The 5,703-nt window shown below is 42.4% G+C and overlaps 1 pseudogene; it reads left to right on the top strand.

The window, feature by feature from the left end:
• The first annotated feature begins 3,818 nt into the window (after positions 1–3,818).
• LOC101566093 lies at positions 3,819–4,211 on the top strand (annotated as a pseudogene).
• Positions 4,212–5,703: the final 1,492 nt, after the last annotated feature.

Below are 5,703 nucleotides of genomic sequence, written 5' to 3'. Positions count from 1 at the left end.
AAGTGTGTTGTCCATATGCCACTACAGCTGAGTCTCTTCACAAACAACAGACGCCTGGCCATTTCATGCAGAGTCACACCCCACATGCAAAGTGGACGTACATAATCTGGGAAAAGATTCCAAAGTGAAAGGAAGCTATTGCATTGAAATTTCCAGCTATTGAAATTGAGGCAATCCTGGATAGAGAGAAGGGCAGAGTTAGTACTATTTAGAAAAGAAACAACAGCTGTTTAATGATACTCTAGGAATTAGAAAAATCTCATAATTTGCCAAGATGACACAAATGTTGTGACATATTAAATGCTGACATCGAAACATGTTCTAATGTGAGTTCCCTAATGCTTACTCACTTTCTCACTTCATTTTTTAAGGGGAAGGGTTTTTTGGTATAAAAATTTCTATCCTTGGCCTCAAGCTAAACATTTTCCTCCTTCCTGCCTTCTAAGTGATATTAAATCAAAGATCATTTTGAGCCATACAGGGACAGGGTATAGGGTCTCTCTAAAAATAATGAAATTTCCTGTTCTAGTCATGCAACACAAAATGGCTGGAGCAACATACAAAACACCTCTCTCTCTCTCTCTCTCTCTCTCTCTCTCTCTCTCTCTCTCTCTCTCTCAATTTAAAGCTATGGGATGAAATTGCATCAGTGCCTTCAGAAATATTTCTTCAAATTAAAACTGCATGTGTGCCTATAAGAGTAGATTTGGATATTTGAACATTTTTATGGTGTTATAAGCCCCAAGAGCATGATGTACAAAATTTGCTGCCATGAGCGAGGAGATATTCCAGACGCCCACAAGATTCTTTATTGCCCCATGACCATCTTCTGCAGCTTCACACAGCTGGATTCACTGATCCTCCTAAACTAGATGGACTCAGCCACCGTGCCTTTCACTCACCCCACCCCATCCCATGGTTTGGAGCAACTGGTTTAGAAGAAAGAGTTCTTTTCATTCTTTTCCTCCTGTCAAAGCCATTATCATGGAACTTAATATATTATTTCTTCCCTCTTATATTGATATAACTTCTCATGTCCCCACCCTGTCATTCATGGCCACTAAGCCTTCACATTCCCCAGGTAGTAGTTTATAATGGATATTGGCATGGACTTACCCAGATACCGCATCACAATGGAATGAGTCAGTCCTGGGAGGACAACCAGAAGATGGTCCTCAGCTGTTGACCATCTTTGAGAACTGCTTCCTTTAAAAAAAAAAAAAAAAAACAGTAGCCTGAGTCCAAAGACTGAACAATGTGAGGGAGTGAAAGCCTACATTCCTCATTCCCCAAACTCAGAACAATTCAGAGAAGTTTAGTTTTTGTTTGTTTTGGTTTTTGGTTTTTGCTTTGTTTTGTTTGCTTCTTCAGGAGGCCAGCTAAGGCTTTAGAGTGGGTCTAAGAGCCATATAGCCTGTAGGGAACTGTTGATCTCTCTTTAATCTCTGAGAGCAAACAGTGAGAGGATTCAGAAAATGAAGACAAGATATGATAGTTGAGGTCAGAGGGTGGACCATGCCTGATAGGTAAAGGACCCCAGAAAACAGTGGAGTCGTTTATTTTTAACTTTGCAAAGTTACAAGACACAAGGTTGCTTGGCGACTAATAGCCCACAATGTCCAGGCAGGGTGTTTTTCTCAAGACTGAGGTAGTTTGACTGCTTTAGGCAAGGATGAGGATCCTGCCCTCCCACATAGGATCAATTTCCAGCTTTATGGCCCCCAACAATGGCCTAAATGTTTACTTCGCCCCAAACTCAAATGTTGAAATCCTAATCCTTAATACAATAGCTGTAGAGATAGCCTTTGGGAGAAGAAGAGGCCAGGAGAGGATGAAACCTTCATACCTGGAGTTAGTGCCTTTCTCACAGAAGCCCCAGAAACCTGGCTGATCTTTCCCCATGAGGACACAGTGATAGATGAGGGAATATTTATGATCCAGTAGTCAGGATCTTACCAGACACCTCATCTGCTGGCACCTTGATCTTGGACTTCCCAGACTCTGAACTATGAGAAATACATGTCCATTTTCTGTGAGCAACCCATTTGTTATAGCAAACTCCAGTAAGACAGCACCTCAGTAACCATATCCTTCTGCTTGGCCAGGCTTTCCAGTACTCCTTTCCACAAGTACTGATCCCAAGAGCAATCCCAGATGCTGATGTGTAACTAACAATTTGCCTCTTGGATCTCAAGCTGTGCCATTCACCCAGCCCTCTACTGCCCCCTTCTGGTGCCCTGGGGTCTGGCTCTAACCTGAGTGAGAACAAAGGTTGTGCAGGTTGTAGAGTTGGCGTCTCCTGGGGCCACCATGCTGGTCCAGTCTGTGGTCTGCAAAGATTAACCACGGTCATTCTGCCTGCCTTCTTCACCAGACACACTCCATGAGCTCCATGGAGTGGATGTTTGGCTTATATCAAACCAGGTAGCCCTCTCCTCCTGGTACTGTGGTACCATCTGCCATAACTAGAGCAGCCTGTTTTTGACTCCTGCCCTGGAACACTGTACATGGTTCACACCTAGGCTGAATGACTACAGTGAACAGAACCGTGCTTCTCCCAGCTGCTCACCTATGCTGCCCTAAAGGATGAATTGAGATCAAACTGTCTCCTCTCAGATTATGTGCCTTCTACACACAATTAATTTGTGATGCTACAAGTGACATCAGCAACTCAGTGGAATCTCAAAAGTAATCACTAAAACTCAGACGTGCTTTTATTTCTTCTACAACCTGTGACCTAGCAGGAAGTGGGACAAAGAGAAGGGTCATATATACAGGTGGAGTGACATTCACAGAAAGAGCTCCTTTCCAGACCTTACAGATATCTAACTTTAAAGTTTGAGATATCTTCTGATCTTGTATTTCAACTCTGCAATCACAGTGTTGCCCTTATAATGAACATTACAGATGCAAGCATTTGCTAATTTAGTTTTATTTACTGAATGCCTATGTATCAGTCAGCATTTGTTAGATGAACAGATGTAATGCATGATATATAAATATGGTCTATAAGGATTCACAAGGTTGGGTTACAGTGGTCACTCACAGAGTCAGGTGTGGAAGAGGGCAGAAGGGCTGCCCATGTGTTGGAGATCTGAGGGGTCCAGTAGAAAGCCTGGACCTCACTGTGGTGTCCCACGTGAGTCCATGTCAAGAGACCAAAGGGTCTACAATGAAGCCTGAGGGCTCTGTGCTGGAGGCTAACCACTGCACTAAAAGCCCAGAGATGATGTCCAAGGTGAAGGCCAAGACTAGAGCTCCTCCACAGAAGCACAAGCAAAGCTTCCTTTGTTTTTCTTTCATAGCATTCTGGTGACAGTCTTCCTAGGGTGGGTCTTCCATACCCAGAACTATGCTGAGCCAATTTAGTTGGGCATTTGACGCAATCAGTTAACTACCACAACCTATAAATCCTTTTTGTTTTCTTCTGAGCAGTTCAGACTTCCTTCTTCTCACATGGAGTGTAATCTGAACAAGTGAGTTACAGTTACTTTCTTAGCCTCTCTCAGCTCGTGATAAACAGGGGCTCCTGCACATGGCTTCTTCCTCCTTGCCCTGCCTACCCTTGATACTCTGCTGGAGTGTCCTGCCACAACGAGGCAGAAAATGAAACACAGTAATGGTGGTGAGAAATACATGTTTATAGACTTGAAGTCTTACACTTACAGGTTGTGCTGTCATTAATGGAGGACAGCAGAGAAAAGCAGGACACGCTCTGCTTGTGTTACTACTTTCCTTTCTCATGGTTGTCCTACACTTTCTTAGGTAACATTTCATCAACATAAACCTATGCTCAAAAAGGGCGCCGGGTTTGAAAAATGGTGGATGGCATGAACCAGCGACAAACCGCCAGCACCGCAGGGGAGCCACTGGATCTCCTCAGACTCGGCCGGGATGAGCGAATCTATGTGAAAATGAGGACTGACCGAGAGCTTCGAGGCAGATCACACGCTTATGATCAGCATTTAAACAGGATATTGGGAGTTGTGGAAGAAACTGTGACCACTATAGAAGCTAATGAAGAGACATATGAGGAGGTATACAAATCAACAAAATGAAATATTCCAGTGCTGTTTGTCCGGAGAGATGGTGTTGTGCTAGTTGCCCCTCTACTAAGCGTTGGCCGAAATGGACATTTTGTCCTGTGTGGCAGCATTAGGCTGTTTAACTGCACCAGACATTCAGGGGACAAGGCTGCACACACACACTGATGCCAAGGGATTTATTCACCAACGAAATGAGTTGATTTGCAAAAACCCTGTAACATTTTAAGTTAAGTAGCATTTCGGTTCTCTTTTAGCTTCCTACTACACATATTCACCAAGGTGCTGAGCTTTTTCAGGAGTTGGTTTGCTCTGTCATTCTTGCTGACAGTGTCTAGTGGTTTTTTTCTTAAAATTAAACTTGATGTTTCCCTTTTAACAACAACAACAAAAAAAAAAACTATTATTTGTGTCTGTGAGCAACTCTGTCACCCAGACACACTACAAGAAAAGACTTCGGGTCGCAAATGGCCTCCACTTCCCTCTCCATGTCATACCTCGCCACCAGTGCCTACCCTCAGCCCCATGCCCTGCACAAGACTTTTGCAGGCTCACTTCTGACTTCTGAGAAAGGTAAATAAAAGCTAATGAACCAGAGCTCTATTCCTGTGTCTGCCAGAGTAAATCACTAAACAGATTAATGAATGCAGGCAAGAGAAAGTACTGATTACCAAGGGGCTATGTTGTCTACCATGTGCACATCATATTCCTGTGGACAATTCGGTGTAAAGCAGAAAAAGTTGAGCATCTTTTATTTGCATATCGAGCACTGTGTGGTTTTTTTCCTTTCTTTTCTTTTCTTTTTCTTTCCTTCTTTTTTTCTTTCTTTCTTTCTTTTTTTTTTTTTCAGAACCAAGGATTGAACTCAGGCCCTTGTGCTTGCAGGGAAGCCCTTATTCCACTGAGCCATCTCCCTGGCCCTGAGCACTGTGTGAAGTATGACCAGGAGTGAGAGGCCAATAGAGTGTAAGCCCTTCCCTGAACAGTCAAAATGAAAGCCAACCTTATGAGACAGAGGTTGTGTGAGAGACAACAAGATATCAAGTAGGAGCTTAGGCTCCCCCAAGGGGTGATATCTCGGGTAAGAACTAGAGTATATCTCTTACCTTCTCCTCAAGACTGCAATCCCTAACATAGAAGAAACCATAAAAATACCTCCTCAATGAGTGTGTAAATGGCTGAAAGGATGAAGTGCGAAGTTTAGATACAGAATTATTTCAGATAGCTGAAATCACAGGAAGAAAATAATTTTCCCAGTAACTAACAGGGACAACTATAAAACCTTAAAGGTTTAAAGAAAATTAAAGAAAAGAAAAAACACAAAACATAGGAAAAACTTCCTATGATATACAATCTGATTTAAAAAGAAAACCAAAACCTTCCATAAGTTCTGACAGCAATTAGACAAAAATCCCACATGAATTGTGTAAAGAATTTATATGATGTACTATTCAATACAAGTAAAAAGCACTCCCACTTTATAGGTGTTCAGAGAGGAGACACAGGAGTTTTAGTTAATGACAGGGTCAAAATAAAATCTCAATCTGCATCCAGAAAGTAGCAACTACCTCATAAAGCTAACAAAATCATCAGCCAGATTAAAATAAGGGTATTGTTCAAGTCAAAAGCAATAATAATCTCACTGTACTGGTGAAGCCAG

This window comes from Octodon degus, unplaced genomic scaffold, assembly GCF_000260255.1.
Source record: "Octodon degus isolate 3935 unplaced genomic scaffold, OctDeg1.0 scaffold00015, whole genome shotgun sequence".
In the NCBI taxonomy this organism is placed as follows: Eukaryota; Metazoa; Chordata; class Mammalia; order Rodentia; family Octodontidae; genus Octodon; species Octodon degus.
This window is presented reverse-complemented; position numbering and strand designations above follow the sequence as displayed.